We start from the raw sequence: 17,131 nt of genomic DNA, 5'->3' as shown, positions 1-17,131 counted from the left end.
CGATCTGGTGATAACACAGAGTCTTTTATTCTGAAAATTAACCGGATGTTTTCATTTTGTTTTGGTGAAACCTGACTTCCTGTTCCGCTCCATCTGCTCTGTTGAGATTGATGCATCGTGCTCCGGCCAGGGGCGTGTCCAGAACTGTTTGACCGGGGTGGCCTAACTGAGGCTCTCACATAGGCAGGGGTGGCCAGTGCATTTATAAATAAATAACATTTACCCTTTCTGTCTTCACAACCTACATTTATTAAAGTATTAAACAGTTGTTATATTCCTTTTGACTTGACATGACAAAGTGGCATACATCTTCAAAGCGTAATTCTTCAAGGACAAGATGTTTTTTCAAAGTCACATTTGAGGGCACTAATAAAGAAATCTACAGCCAGCCATTTAACTCATCCCAAATTATAGGTTTTATCAGAAACCCCACCTCTGACAGGGCAAAAAGCCAATCATACTTAAGAATTTTGGGGTGGCCCATGGGGTGGCCAATTCGATTTCAAGGGGTGCCAGTGCCACCCATGGCCACCCCTCTGGACACGCCACTGGCTCAGGCATCTGGCAAAAATGGAAGTCATGTGTATCTGATCCGGAGGGCTCCGACCTGCTGGATCAAAGACGCAGCCGGAACGCAACGGAGCGGATCCAGTGGAAGTTAACACATTGACTAGAATAGAAACCGATCAGATCCGGTGCTGTGACGGATCGGAGACGGACCGGACACGGATCTGGTGGAACTTGGCCATTAGAGAAGAACGTTCATATGGTCTCTTCTCATAAACACTGTAAACACGACCCGGATTGGAGGGGCCAATCTTCAAATGTCCATAAAAACGACAGTAAAGGAGTCGCTTCAGGACATCCCCCTCTGACCTTTGACCTTGAGCTCTTTTTTAAAAAAAGAGTGAGAGAACAATCTGATGAAGAAGGAACATTTGATTCTTTTTCAATTTCAACACATTGATTAGATTGAGTAGAAACGTATAAGATCTGGTTCCCTGAGGGGCCGGACACGGATCCGGTGCAAGGGCCGTAAGGGTTACAGCTTTTACAATCCTCAAACGCAACCAGGGCTCTCAATCAACATGCCAACAGATATGAATGAAGGCCAGGTTTATTGATGTAGAAAGTCAGGAGTAGGCTGTGTAAACAGTAACTCTCCTGCCTGCAGGTGCACCCGGCTCACACTGAAATCGGGTTACAACCTGTGGTCGGACACGCCCCTAATTCAGTGTGTGCCATGCATTTTAGAAAGTTTAAATACAGCCCAACAGGAAGATTTGTGTCACTATACTTTGAGTAACTAGTCAGCAGATTAAAGCTTTTGCACTTCCTGGTCATGTGACTCTACAAGTACATGTATACAGACGAGCACTGTGAGGATGCTCCTGTGTGTGTGTCCTCCTCTCTCTCTCTCTCTTATTGATTTAACCTGGGTGTAGCTGCAGTTATTAGTGTGAATAAATAAGCACTTATTATTCACACAGTTGATCTTCAGGTTTGTCAGGTTGAGTCCAGACATGACTGCAGTGATATCTGATACCTTACAGCACGACTCTGCACTACTAACCTGTTCCTCTTAGAATACTTTAACTTGTTTTTAAAGAAACTGATCTCCTGTCATTCATGTCCCACCACGATCACTGAGGTCCTCCAATGCTTCCTGTTTACATATTCCTCATGTGTCCCTCACAAAGAAAGAGAGCTTCTGTTTTTATGCACCTGAACTCTGAACTCTCTGCATCTGGTCTTTAAAACATCGAGCTCTCTGAGTGTTTTACTAAAGACTGACTTTTTTAATTTAGCTTTTAACTTGGAGTCATTTCCTTTTAGCCCTGGACTGCATTATTACCATTATTACTGTTATTAACATTGTTTTAGCATCATTTTTATTTTTTAATTGTTATTTTATATTTTTTTTATGATATTTATCTGATTTGATTTTATTTGATTGACTTTTTTTTTTTTAAAGTTATATGTTTTAGCCTTTTTGCCTTTATTTTATAGGACAGCTGAAGAGAGACAGGAAATGTGGGGAGAAGTGAGCGGGGGAAGACATGCAGGAAATGCTCAACCGGTCGGGAATCAAACCGGCAACCCCTGCGACGAGGACTGTAGCCCCTGTATGTGGGACGCTTAGACCGCTAGGCCACCAGCGCCCCGATTTGATGATTTTATTGTAATGATTTTATTTTGGATACAGGCCCTAATCTTAAACATTAAGTGGATACAGGCCCTAATCCAAAACATTTAGTGGATACAGGCCCTAATCATAATAATAATTATAATTTTTTTTTTTTTACATTTATCTGATTGTAATTTATTGATTTTATTGCAATAATATATATTTTTTTCTAACATTTATTTGGTTTTATTTTATTGATTTTTTTGTAATGATTTCATTTTATTTTTCTTATATTTATCTGATTTATTTTATTGATTTTATTGTACTTTTTTATTTTCCTAGTATTTATCTGATTTTACTTTGATTTAATTGTAATGATTTTATTTAATTTTCTAGTATTTATCAGATTTTATTTTATTGATTTTATTGTAATTTATTCTTTTCATCTTCCTGATTTTTATCTGATTTCATTTTATTGATTTTTAAAAATTATATTTTATTTTTCTGACATTTATCTGTTTTTTATTTGATTTTTTTCATTTTATTAATTTTATTGTAATTCTTTTATCTTATTTTTAAGTATTTCACTTTCCTCTTTCTTTTTTAGCCTTCTAACATTTTACCCTTGTTGTTGTACAGTCATGGCCAAAAGTTTTGAGAATGACACAACTATTCATTTTCACAAAGTCTGCTGTTTCAGTTTTTATAATGGCAATTTGCATATACTCCAGAATGTTATGAGGAGTGATCAGCTCAACTGCAATTAATTGCAAAGTCCCTCTTTGCCTTGAAAATGAACTTTATCACCAAAAACACATTTCCACTGCATTTCAGCCCTGCCACAAAAGGACCAGCTAACATCATTTCAATGACACACAGGTGTCACACACATTAACACAGGTGTGGGTGTTGATGAGGACAAGGCTGGCGATCAATCTGTCATGATTGAGTGACTGGACACTTTAAAAGGAAGATGGTGCATGACACCATTGTTCCTCATCTGTTAGCCATGGTTACCTGCAAGGAAACACGTGCAGTCATCATTGCATTGCACAAAAAGGGCCTAACAGGGAAGTTTATAGCAGCCAGTAAGATTGCACCTCAGTCAACCGTCTATCCAATTATCAAGAACTTCAAGGAGAGAGGTTCAATTGTTGCCAAACAGGCTCCAGGGCGCCCAAGAAAGTCCAGCAAGCGCCAGGACCGTCTCCTGAAGGTGTTACAGCTGCGGGATCGGGCCACCACCAGTGCAGAGCTTGCTCAGGAATGGCAGCAGGCAGGTGTGAGTGCATCTGCACGCACAGTGAGGCCAAGACTTTTGGAGGAAGGCCTGGTGTCAAGGAGGGCAGCAAAGAAGCCACTTCTCTCCAGTAAAAACATCAGGGACAGACTGATATTCTGCAGAAGGTACAGGGACTGGACTGCTGAGGACTGGGGTAAAGTCATTTTCTCTGATGAGTCCCCTTTCCGATTGTTTGGGGCATCTGGAGGAAGGCTTGTTCGGAGAAGACGAGGTGAGCGCTACCATCAGTCCTGTCTCTTGCCAACAGTGAAGCATCCTGAGACCATTCATGTGTGGGGTTGCTTTTCGGTCAAGGGAGTGGGCTCTCTCACAATCTTGCCTAAAAACACAGCCATGAATAAAGAATGGTACCAGAACGTCCTCCAAGAGCAACTTCTCCCAACCATCCAAGGGCAGTTTGGTGATGAAGAATGCCTTTTCCAGCATGATGGAGCACCTTGCCATAAAGCAAAAGTCATAACAAAATGGCTCGGGGAACAAAACATTAAGATTTTGTATTTCATTATACCATAGAAACATCTGACAAAAACACCTAAAAACCCTGAAGCAGCAGACTTTGTGAAAATGCAATATTTGTGTCATTCTCAAAACTTTTGGCCATGACTGTATTCTGTCTCTGTTCTTGTGTGAAGTTCTTTGACCTGCATGCTTGAATGTATGAAATATAGTGATATATAAATAAAGATGAGATAAGTTGAGAGTGTCTGAACAGAAGGACAAACAGATTCATCTACCAAAGAAAAATCAACAAGGTCATGGATTCAACCGGTTCACGTTTCACAATGAAACTGTCTGAGTCACTTCTTTATCGTCCGGTGGTCAGGAGGTCTTTTCCAGATTTGTAATTCCTCTCTGATCCACAGCGCCCCATGACCCTCCCCTCCTGATCAAACACACCAATGACACCTGAGAAATTAGACTTCACACATCAAGGCTCTACAACATATGGATCAGGTCTGACCTGTCCGTCCAGACCAGCGGCCTCCTGCTGGCTCGGTGTAGAACAGCGGTCAGAGTGGATCTGATGTGTGTCGGGGTGTTTTCAGAGGAGGTTAAACTCCAGCGGTCGCTGCTTTCATGGCTCTGCTGCGGCGCACGGTGGGCGTCTGTCTTCCTCCCACACGGCCCTTTGAAGTGCAAACTGAGGCTTTCCACAGCACTTTTCACCTCCACCTCTGGGCTCTGCAGAGAGTGTGTGTGTGAGTGTGTGTGTGGAGAGATGTGTAAAGTGAGAGACAGATTGATTGCATGTATAGTGCTCAGTCCTTTATTCCCTTTTATGTGTGAGTGTTTCGCAGGTAAACCTTTGAAGTGAATGTGTTTCAATAAAAGAGAGTTTTTATCTGTAATCGTCTCCCCAAGCTTTTCATCAAGCATCAATCAATCTTTACTTATAAAGCACCAAATCACAACAAATGTTCTCTTCAGACTCTTTCCAAACAGAGCAGGTCTAGACCGGACTCTATGTTCTATTATTAACAAAGACCCAACATCAAGACCGGGATCAGATCCAGTCCCATCTTCCAGACAGGACTCAGTCTGATCTCATCTTAATCCACCATGAGCAGAGCACTTTGCAGCATTTAGCAAGTTACAGTGGCAAGGACAAACTTCCTTTAACAGGCAGAAACCTCCAGCAGGACCAGACTCATGTTAGACACACATCTGCTGAGACCGTGTTGGAGAGAGGGATAGAGGGAGGTGAAGAGAGAGAGAGATGATAGTGGGGAGACGGATAGTAGTAGTTGTAGCAGCTGGAGTCTGGACCACGTCCACAGCAGCAGAGATCCAGAGGAACCTACGAGACAAGGGAGCTCAGGGACTCCAGAAAGGTCTAAGAAAAGAGAGAAGAGAGGGAGACCAGAAGAAAGAAAAAGAGGAGAAGAAATGGTGAAGGAAAGGAGGGGATAAAGGATGAAGTAACATGGAAAGAAAAAAGAAAGAAAGAAAGAAAGAAAGAAAGAAAGGAAGGAAGGAAGGAAGGAAGGAAGAATGGAAGGAAAGAAAGGAACGAAGGAAAGGAAACAAGGAATAAAGGAAGGAAGGAGATGAAAAAAGAAAGAAAGGAAGAAAGAAAAGAAGGAAGGAAGGAAAGAAAGAAAGAAGAAAGGAAGAAAAGAAAGGAACGAGGGAAAGGAAACACGGAATAAAGGAAGGAAGGAAATTAAAAAAGAAAGAAAGGAAGAAAGAAAGAAAGAAAGGCTGGAAGGAAAGAAGGAAGGAAGGATGGAAGGAAAGGAAGGAAGGAAAGAGAAAGAAAGAAAGAATGAAAGAAAGAAAGAAAGGAAGAAAGAAAGAAAGGCTGGAAGGAAAGAAGGAAGGAAGGAAAGAAGAAATGAAAGAAGGAAGGAAGGAAGGAAAAAAGGAAGGAAAGAAAGAAAGAAAGAAAGAAAGAAAGAAAGAAAGAAAGAAAGAAAGAAAGAAAGAAAGAAAGAAAGAAAGAAAGGATGAATAACAGACCCCAAAAAAGGAATCTACAGCAGAGATCCAGAGGAACCTACGAGACAAGGGAGCTCAGGGACTCCAGAAAGGTCTATGGTTAGTAACTTTAATGGGACAGGAAGAGTTAAAGTGAGAGACAGGCAGAGAGAGGAGAGAGAGGGAAAGACAGGATCCCAGTGTGTCAGTCTAAGCCTATAGCAGCAGAACTAAGACCTGGTCCAAGCCTGATGCATGCTCTAACTATAAAAAAGGAAAGTTTGAAGCCTACTCAATGCCTACCTAAAGTCTCTAAGAGTTTTAAGAGTAGGCTTCAAACTTTCCTTTTTGATAAAGCTTATAGTCTGATCCTGTCTTGGTGTTGGGTCTCTGTTCATAATTTGACATAGAGTGGTCTAGACCTGCTCTGTTTGTTAAAGCGTCTTGAGATAACGTTTGTTGTGATTTGGCGCGATACAAATAAAGATTGCTTGATTGATTTTGGCCACATGGGGCGCCAAACTCAACACAAATGTTACGTTCTTCACGGCGCTTCCACCTCCTCTCATTCTGTTGTGTTTTTTTTAGGTTCTAAATATAAACTCGGCGGTGATTAATTAGCACCATGACTTCACTGTTGTGTGTTTGTTCCCTTTGACCCCTGACCTCTGAGTTAATCTAATCAAAGTGTCAATCGTCTCCTGGTTGGAGTCAGATTTCCTCTGAATCGTCCCCCTCTTAATGTGAACTGGTTTGAACAGTAACTCCGTCTCATTAATCAGAGTGAACACCTTCCTGATGATGTAACGTGTCTAAATAAAGCCCTGTGTGTTCCAGTCTGCTGCTGCAGCGCCGCTCTCTGCTGTCTCACTTCATCTGTTGATGTTTGGTCATTAAGGACGACATCCCCCCCTCCCCTCCTCCCTCTGCTCTATTTCAAACCCCTCTTCATGCTAACATCCCTGCAGTGGAGTAATATCACACAGGACGTCTTGTTGGTGTTGGTGGTGGTGGTGGTGGTGTATTCGTCGTGCGTCTCTGGCTGCCGTTGACTCTCACAGAGCGCTTGGCACACCATCTGTGAGGACAAAGCCTTTAATCAGCTCTAAGTCCGCTGACCGGTCCAGGAAAGGTCCTTAAGAGCTTAGAAAGCGGCACACTTTCACACACAGTCAGACATCAGCTGGGAGGATATTTTTAGGATAAGGTTCTGGATAATTACCGCCTGACGGACAGCTCTGGTCTGATTGGAGATCTCAGTGATGATAACGGATCCTCGGTGCCGTCATTAGCGGTCTTGTTGTGATGCGGTCCAGAGGCTTTGAAGACTACATGAGGAGTGAGCACAGATCTAGCATGAGGGGTCTGAACGTGGGTCTCATCCTGGGTCTGATGGACATGTTGATGCACAGAGACCAGCAGACGGCTGCAAAGAGGACAAATTAAGACCTTGTTTAGACTCTGTGGACGGCTTTATTTTAATGCTAAATAATAATATAAAAACAAACAACAACAACAACACACCAAGCTCTCCAAACAGAGAGATATATTTCATTTTGATGTGTAAAATGTTAAAAAAAAAACGCTGTTTGTTCAACAAGCTGTCAACCATCTGATCTGAAACCTGGTTACAGTCTTAAGAAGTTACCATGTTAACATTTTCAGTTGAATTGCTGATAAAAAATGTTAAATGATAGATTGTTGTATTATTTTTTTGTAGGTCTTAAAAGGTACGGTGGACCCTGAAGGTCAACTGCAAAAAAAATGTCAAGAAATTAAAAACATTTCATGAAGCAAAAAAATAATTTACAGAACACAAATGCAAAGATAATGCCAAAAAATATTTTAAAAAGTCATTCTGTGAAAAGTTTTTGTATTAAGGTGAATATTTAGCATTTTGTGATTTGTATTTTTTTCGTTTTTACATAAAAAATTTGTGTTTGATAAATAATTGGTCCATTTGTTGAAATGTTTTTCCATTTTATTAAATATTTAAATATTTTATCTGTTTGTTTTCCTTGTTTTTTTTGGGGGGGGGGTCAAATTTAATATTTTTGTGTTTGATATTTTTTGTTTCACTTCTCATGTAATACATTTGTTTGAAAAAATATGTGTTAACTTGTTGAAATGTTTTTCCATATTATCATTTTTTTCTGTTTTTATTAATTATTTTTCTGGTTCTTATTTAACATTTTTGTGATTTTTCTTTTTTTTTAAACTGTTCTTTGGGGTCTTATTTAATATGTTTTTGTGTTTGATAAAACATTTTTCCCATTGTTGAAATGTTTTTCCATTTTAATAATTATTTAAGTATTTTATCTGTTTGTTTTCTTGGTTTTTTTTGGGTCCAATTTAATATTTTTGAGTTGGATTTTTTTTTCACTTGAGTGTTTTTCCATTTTATTAAATATTTTTGAATCTTTCTGGTGGTTTTTTTTACATTCTTTTTTGGATCTCATTTAATATTTTTGTGATATTACTTTTTTTAAAAAACTTTTTTAATACTGCTTTTTTGTGTCCAATTTAATATTTTTGTGTTTGATAAAATATAAAGATTTTTTTCCTTTTCATTAAATGTTTTTGTTTGTTTTTTCCTTGAAATATTTCTGCAATCTGTGAAAAGTTTTTGCATTGAATATTTTGCATTTGTTATTTATTTATTTATTTTTGATTCTCATGTAATAAATGTGTAATTGAAAAAACATTTGTTGACTTGTTGTAATATTTTTACATATTATCATTTTTCCCCCTGTTTTTTATTAATTCTTTTTTTTAATCTAATTTAAAAATTTAAAATAATTGTGATTTTTCTTTGTTTAAAACAGTTTTTTGGGTCTAATTTAATATGTTTGTGTTTGATAAAACAATTTCCCACTTGTTGAGTGTTTTTCCATTTTATTAAATATTTTTGTATTTTTTCTGTTTTTTATTAATTCTTTTTTTGGATCAAATTTAATATTTTTGTGATATTACTTTTTTTTTTTTTTTAACTTTTTTTAATACTGCTTTTTTGTGTCCAATTTAATATTTTTGTGTTTGATAAAATATTTTTCCACTTGTTAGATTTTTTTCCTTTTCATTAAATGTTTTTGTTTGTTTTTTTCTTGAAATATTTCTGCAATCTGTGAAAAGTTTTTGCATTGAATATTTTGCATTTGTTATTTATTTATCTATTTTTGATTCTCATGTAATAAAATTGTTACTGAAAAAACATTTGTTGACTTGTTGAAATGTTTTTCCATATTAACATTTTTCCCCCTGTTTTTTATTAATTCTTTTTTTTAATCTAATTTTAAAAAATTAAAATAATTGTGATTTTTCTTTGTTTAAAACAGTTTTTTGGGTCTAATTTAATATGTTTGTGTTTGATAAAACATTTTCCCACTTGTTGAAATGTTTTCCATTTTATTGGAAATTTTTTTCTATTTTTTCTGTTTTTTTTTAATTCTTTTTTTGGATCAAATTTAATATTTCTGTGTTTTTTCCTTTTTTAAAACTGTTTTTTTTTTAGGTCTTATTTAATATGTTTGTGTTTGATGAAACATTTTCCCACTTGTTGAAATGTTTTTCCTTTTGTTTGTATTTGTTTGATTTTCCCTGAAATATTTTTGCATTTTCAGAAAAGTGTTTGTATTTTGTAAACACCTTTGCATGCTGCTAAATGCTTTTTGCACCTTGCTAAATATTTTTGTATTTTTAGTGTGGTTTTTTTTGTGTTTCTCATTTAATATTTTTGTGTTTCATTAAACATTTTTCCACTTAATGAAATATTTTTTTTGCATTTGTTGAATTTCTTACAGAGCCACCATATAAAGGTGCATCAGTCACTATTTTAATCTGTTCACAGGAGCTTTAACTTCTTGCACACCTGACTCTGAGCCCTCTGGGACCTCCATAGAAACCTTTAATGTCCTCCTCCATGTGTTAACAGCACTGATCCTTTAATATCTGAGACTCTCTCAGGTAAAGCTGCTCCTCTGCAGCACCTTACAGCAGCAGGCTGTTAAAAAGAGCTCTCCCCCTGTGTGTCCCTGAAGCTGCTCCTCTGCTGCTGCTGCTGCTGCACACACTTCCTGGTTGTGTGTGTGTGTGTGTGTGTGTGTGTGTGTGTGTGTGTGTGTGTGGCCGTAAAGCAGGAAGCGCTGTAGTAATGTGTGGGAGTTAATCTGCCCGTCTGCTGTTTACCTGCAGGTATGTGCACCGGGTCCTGGTCTCTCTCAGGTCTCTCAGGTCTCCTTTCCTCGGACTGCTGGACTCTGCTGAGCTGTTAGCTTCTGCGGCTAACCCCCTCCCCTCCCTCCCTCCGTGTAACGTTCACGGTCTGACCGTTGGTGTCTCTGCTGTCTCAGCTGCAGCTCCTTAAAGAAGCTTAAATCTCTGTGTTCTGACCGGAAGTGGTTTCAGCTCGTGGGCAGGTGAATGTTAAAGGTGACTGTGTCGTCACTGCGGTGCCAGGTGAAGTGAGGCGACAGGAGAAGCTACATGGAGGCTAACTAACCCAGGACCAGGCTGTGCTCACATACAGGAGGGACTGCAGAACATTAGCACCAGGATGCCAGCAGGTAAGCTGAGTGTGTGTGTGTGAAAGAGTGTGTGTGAGAGTGTGTGTGTGTGTGTGTGTGTGTGTGTGAAGAAATTACACAACACGTTCAGAGAGCAAATGTCAAAGTTAAGGCTCATTATGTCTGAAGTTATCCAGTGATGCGTTCACTGACACTGCTGGCATTTGGTGCTTCTCTTATCCCTGCAACTGATTCCTGATTAATTTAGGACAATATGAACTCCTACATTTTATTTAAAAAATCAAACTGAAATCAATAAATTCTGTAGAATTTTTCTATTTTAATATTTAGCTAAAATATTTTTATATACATATTTTTTTTGTCAATTAATTGTGGGAGATGTTAGCACCAGAATGCCACCTGCTAAGCTGAAGAAATGGTTTTATTGTCATGCCACCTGTGTTGCCTTCTTGCCCAGGTCGTTATTGCAAATGAGAATTGGTTGTCAATTAACTCACCTGGTTAAATAAAGGTTAAATAAATAAAATAGAATGACACAACATATGAAGAATGCAAGTGGTGCATTCAATGTCAGAGTTCAGCATGGTCAGGAGGATAGAAGTTGAAGAAAGTGCAGTGATGCGTTCACTGTCACTGCAAGGATGTGGAAGTTAAGGCTCATTATGTCTGAAGTTATCAAGTGAGGCGTTCACTGTCACTGCTGGCATTCGGTGCTTCTCTTATCTCTGCAACTGATTACTGATTAATTTAAGACAACATCACCTCCAAAATTATATAAAAAAAATCAAACAGAAATCAATAAATTCTGCAAAATTTTTCTATTTTAATATTAAGCACAAATATACTATATTTAGTGTTTTTATGCAGATGAATTGTGGGAGATATTAGCACCAGGATGCCACCTGCTAGGCAGTGTGTGTGTCAGTAATGACATAACACATTAAGAAAGCAAGCGGTGCATTCAATGTCAGAGTTCAGCATGGTCAGGAGGATTGAAGTTGAAGAAAGTGCAGTGATGCGTTCACTGTCACTGCAAGGATGTGGTGCTTCTCTTGTATCTGCAACTGATTCCTGATTGATTTAAGACAACATCGCCTCCCAAATTATATTAAAGATATCAAACTGAAATCTATGAATTCTGCAAATTTTTTCTATTTAATATTTAGCACAAATGTTTAGTGGTTGTTTTGTTTTTTTGTCAATGAATTGTGGGAGATTTTAGCACCAGGATGCCACCTGCTAGGCAGTGTGTGTGTCAGTAATGACATAATACATTAAGAATGTAAGTGGTGCATTCAATGTCAGAGTTCAGCATGGTCAGGAGGATAGAAGTTGAAGAAAGTGCAGTGATGCGTTCACTGTCACTGCAAGGATGTGGTGCTTCTCTTATCTCTCCCACTGATTACTCATTACTGATTTATTTAGGACAACATCACCTCCTTAATTATATTAAAAAAATCAAACAGAAATCAATAAATTCTGCAAAATTTTTCTATTTTAATATTAAGCAAAAAATATTCTGTCTTTAGTGTTTTTTTGTCAATTAATTGTGGGAGATATTAGAACCAGGATGTCACCTGCTCAGCTGAAGAAATGACACAACACATTACGAATGCAAGTGGTGCATTCAATGTCAGAGTTCAGCATGGTCAGGAGGGTTGAAGTTGAAGAAAGTGCAGTGATGCGTTCACTGTCACTGCTGACATTTGGTGCTTCTTGTCTCTGCAGCTGATTACTGATTAATTCAAGACAACATCACCTCCCAAATTATATTAAAAAAATCAAACTGAAATCAATAAATTCTGCAAAATGTTTCTATTTTAATATTTAGCTCAAATATTTAGTGTTTTGTTTTTTTGTCAATGAATTGTGGGAGATGTTAGCACCATGATGCCACCTGCTAATCTGAAGAAATGACACAACATATTAAGAATGCAAGTGGTGCATTCAATGTCAGAGTTCAGCTTGGTCAGCTGGATTGAAGTTGAAGAAAATGCAGTGATGCTTTCACTGTCACTGCAAGGATGTGGTGATTCTGTTGTCTCTGCAGGTTCTTGGGTATTGGCATTTCGTCTGAGTGTGTTTATATGTGGAGCGCCCGCTGTGTGTTTACAAGCCGTGTTTCATGCGCTCGTGCAACGCCCAGTATCACGCAGTTGCGCCGTCATTCTGTGCAAGAAGCTTCTGTATCTCATAGTCCTGCAGCGGCATGAACCAGGATCAGATCCAGTCCCATCTCACACACAGGACTCAGTCTGATCTCGTCTTAATCCACCATGAGCAGAGCACTTTGCAGCATTTAGCAAGTTACAGTGGCAAGGACAAACTTCCTTTAACAGGCAGAAACCTCCAGCAGGACCAGACTCATGTTAGACACACATCTGCTGAGACCGTGTTGGAGAGAGGGATAGAGGGAGATGAAGAGAGAGAGAGAGATGATAGTGGGGAGACGGATAGTAGCAGTTGTAGCAGCTGGAGTCTGGACCACGTCCACAGCAGCAGAGATCCAGAGGAACCTACGAGACAAGGGAGCTCAGGGACTCCAGAAAGGTCTATGGAAAGAGAGAAGAGAGGGAGACCAGAAGAAAGAAAAAGAGGAGAAGAAATGGTGAAGGAAAGACGGAAGAAAAGGAGGGATAAGAAAAGGAGACATGAAGGATGAAGAAACATGGAAAGAACAAAAAGAGAAGAAAGAAAGACAGGAAAAATGAATAAAAGAGAGAAAGAAAGAAGGAATGAAAGAAAAAAGGAATGAAAGAAAGAGAAGAAAGGAAGGAATGAATGAAAGGAATTAAAGGAAAAAGGGATAAAAGAAAGTTGGAAGGAAGGAAGGAAGGAAGGAATGAAAAGGAAAGCAGGAAAGAAATGAAAGGATGAATAACAGACCCCAAAAAAGGAATCTACAGCAGAGATCCAGAGGAACCTACGAGACAAGGGAGCTCAGGGACTCCAGAAAGGTCTAAGAAAAGAGAGAAGAGAGGGAGACCAGAAGAAAGAAAAAGAATAAATGGTGAAGGAATGACAGAAGGAAAGGAGACATAAAGCATGAAAGAACAAAGAGAGAAAGAGAGAAAGAAAGGAAAAACGAATAAAGGAGAGAAGGAAGGAAGGAATGAATGAAAGGAATGAAAGGAAAAAGGAATGAAAGAAGGAATAAAAAGAAAGAAAGAAAGAAAGGATGAATAACAGACCCAAAAAAGGAATCTACAGCAGAGATCCAGAGGAACCTACGAGACAAGGGAGCTCAGGGACTCCAGAAAGGTCTATGGTTAGTAACTTTAATGGGACAGGAAGAGTTAAAGTGAGAGACAGGCAGAGAGAGGAGAGAGAGGGAAAGACAGGATCCCAGTGTGTCAGTGTAAGCCTATAGCAGCATAACTAAGACCTGGTCCAAGCCTGATCCAGCTCTAACTATAAGCTTTATCAAAAAGGAAAGTTTGAAGCCTACTCTTAAAAGTAGAGAGGGTGTCTGCCTCCCGGACCCTGACTGGTAGATGATTCCAAAGGAGAGGGGCCTGATAACTGAAGGCTCTACCTCCCATACTACTTTTTTGGGCACTATGAGGTCTTTAAGATATGAAGGTGTGTGCAGAGTTATGCAGATTGAGCAGGGACTAAACAAACATGTGTCAGTGTTGTGTTTGTGGTCTCCTGTTTGTGAATCATTGATTTATCTGGTCTCATTGAATCTGTTATCACCCACATCGTGACTCTGGAGCTGTAAAAAGCTTGGACTCAAAGTCCGTGTTATGAAAAGAGTTTCCTGGTTTCAGTAAACGTTCTGTGTGACTGTGCTCGAGCTTCCTGCGGTTATCGGACTGTGACTGCGTTTTGGGGAAGTGTGTTTTTGAAAAGGGAACACAGTGAGCTGTGCAGAGGAGGCGGAGAGTCTGAGCTCTGAGTGCTTGTTCTGACATTATTTCACTCGTTCCTCTGCAGCAGGTAGATTTTAAAGGTTGGAATGATCTCGTTCACTCTCTGTGTTTTTTCCCACATCAATGAAATATTCAATCGGACATAAATTTGGGTCTTTGAGTCCATTTCCGCTGGGTCCAGCCCTCTTAACAGAGACAGCAGTGACTCACTCAGCACTTCACTGTGTGTGCTGCAGATGTGGAAACACAGAATGAAGCTGTACCTGTGACGGGTTCTCTTTCCTGCATGTGTCTGATCTGCATGAGTTTTTTAAAAACCCAAAGACATGAGGATAGTGCAAGTGGCGTCCTCTGCAGTTCCTCAAGTGACCACTTGGGGCCGTCTCCAGAAGCACCAGAAGCCATTTAAAACAGCCGATCTTCACAGCAGAAATAAACATGTCCTCTATTTTGACATCATAGCGTGACATATATCGTGACATATCCTATTGTAACCTATCGTATATTGACGTATTGTTCCCTGATGTGTTGTGACATATCGTGACATATATCGTGACATATCCCATTGTCATGTATCGTATATTGACGTATTGTTCCCTGATGTGTTGTGACATATCGTGACATATATCGTGACATATCCCATTGTAACGTATCGTATATTGACGTATTGTTCCCTGATGTGTTGCGACATATCGTGACATATATCGTGACATATCCCATTGTAACGTATTGTATATTGACGTATTGTACCCTGATGTGTTGCGACATATCGTGACATATATCGTGACATATCCCAATCATAACGTATTGTATATTGACGTATTGTACCCTGATGTGTTGCGACATATCGTGACATATATCGTGACATATCCCATTGTAACGTATCGTATATTGACGTATTGTTCCCTGATGTGTTGTGACATATCGTGACATATATCGTGCGATATCCCATTGTAACGTATCGTATATTGATGTATTGTTCCCTGATGTGTTGTGACATATCGTGACATATATCGTGACATATCCCATTGTAACGTATCGTATATTGACGTATTGTTCCCTGATGTGTTGTGACATATCGTGACCAATATCGTGACATATCCCATTGTAACGTATCGTATATTGACGTATTGTTCCCTGATGTGTTGTGACATATTGTTACATATATCGTGACATGTCCCATTGTAACGTATCGTATATTGACATGTTGTTCCCTGATGTGTTGTGACATATCGTGACATATATCGTGACATATCCCATTGTAACGTATCGTATATTGACGTATTGTTCCCTGATGTGTTGCGACATATCGTGACATATATCGTGACATATCCCATTGTAACGTATCGTATATTGACGTATTGTTCCCTGATGTGTTGTGACATATTGTGACATATATCGTGACATATCCCAATCATAACGTATTGTATATTGACGTATTGTACCCTGATGTGTTGCGACATATCGTGACATATATCGTGACATATCCCATTGTCACGTATCGTATATTGACGTATTGTTCCCTGATGTGTTGTGACATATCGTGACATATATCGTGACATATCCCATTGTAACGCATCGTATATTGACGTATTGTTCCCTGATGTTTTGTGACATATCGTGACATATATCGTGACATATCCCATTGTAACGCATTGTATATTGACGTATTGTTCCCTGATGTGTTGCGACATATCGTGACATATATCGTGACATATCCCATTGTAACGTATCGTATATTGACGTATTGTTCCCTGATGTGTTGCAACATATCGTGACATATATCGTGACATATCCCATTGTCACGTATCGTATATTGACGTATTGTTCCCTGATGTGTTGTGACATATCGTGACATATATCGTGACATATCCCATTGTAACGTATTGTATATTGACGTATTGTACCCTGATGTGTTGCGACATATCGTGACATATATCGTGACATATCCCATTGTAACGTATCGTATATTGACGTATTGTTCCCTGATGTGTTGCGACATATCGTGACATATATCGTGACATATCCCATTGTAACGTATTGTATATTGACGTATTGTTCCCTGATGTGTTGTGACATATCGTGACATATATCGTGACATATCCCAATCATAACGTATTGTATATTGACGTATTGTACCCTGATGTGTTGCGACATATATCGTGACATATCCCATTGTCACGTATCGTATATTGAGGTATTGTTCCCTGATGTGTTGTGAAATATCGTGACATATCCCATTGTAACGTATCGTATATTGACGTGTTGTTCCCTGATGTGTTGTGACATATCGTGACATATATCGTGACATATCCCATTGTAACGTATCGTATATTAACGTATTGTTCCCTGATGTGTCGTGCATGGACACAAACTTAGAAGAAGCAACTTTGAGAAGTCTGAAGGTCAGTCCAGAGACACGGGTCATGAAGGAGAGGAGTATAACTGAGCTCAGTGTTTGATTTTCAGACGTATATGTGGAGTGTGAATAGTTGCAGAATGAGCGAGATGAACCCACACAAACAAACACATAGACAAAGCTCCACATTTGTTACAACATCACAGTTGCTTTCCACTGGAGCTTCTCCAAGCGCTATAAACATCCTGCGATGTTCAGGCCTTTTGTTCTCACAGTGCTGAAAGAGAATCAGACGCTCTGTGAATCCTCTGATAAACTCAGTCCGCTGTCCTGACTCTGTAAATATGACACCACATTGGAGGGTAGTGTAAATAAACACGGTATACAGCCTCAAACTGTGTGTGTGTGTGTGTGTGTGTGTGAGGTAGTGCTTCTATTTTTAGGAAAGCTGGACTCTGGGCGCCCTCGTCTTGCTTCCCCCTCCAGCAGCTGCTCCGACAGGTAACCAGCTGCTGTTTACTGTAG

General features: G+C 39.2%; 1 long non-coding RNA gene across 1 annotated transcript; it reads right to left on the bottom strand.

Annotated features, from left to right (window-relative positions):
• Positions 1-4,136: 4,136 nt before the first annotated feature.
• Positions 4,137-10,143, bottom strand: LOC117808855. The gene is made up of 3 exons (XR_004630401.1): positions 10,035-10,143; positions 7,072-7,275; positions 4,137-4,613 (listed from the first exon to the last, which is right to left on the bottom strand). It is a non-coding gene; the product is annotated as an uncharacterized LOC117808855 (long non-coding RNA).
• Between the last annotated feature and the right edge of the window lie 6,988 nt (positions 10,144-17,131).

This window comes from Notolabrus celidotus, unplaced genomic scaffold (genome assembly GCF_009762535.1).
Source record: "Notolabrus celidotus isolate fNotCel1 unplaced genomic scaffold, fNotCel1.pri scaffold_166_arrow_ctg1, whole genome shotgun sequence".
Lineage (NCBI taxonomy): Eukaryota > Metazoa > Chordata > Actinopteri > Labriformes > Labridae > Notolabrus > Notolabrus celidotus.
The sequence above is the reverse complement of the archived record's forward strand: the minus strand, read 5'-3'. Positions and strand labels throughout refer to the sequence as shown.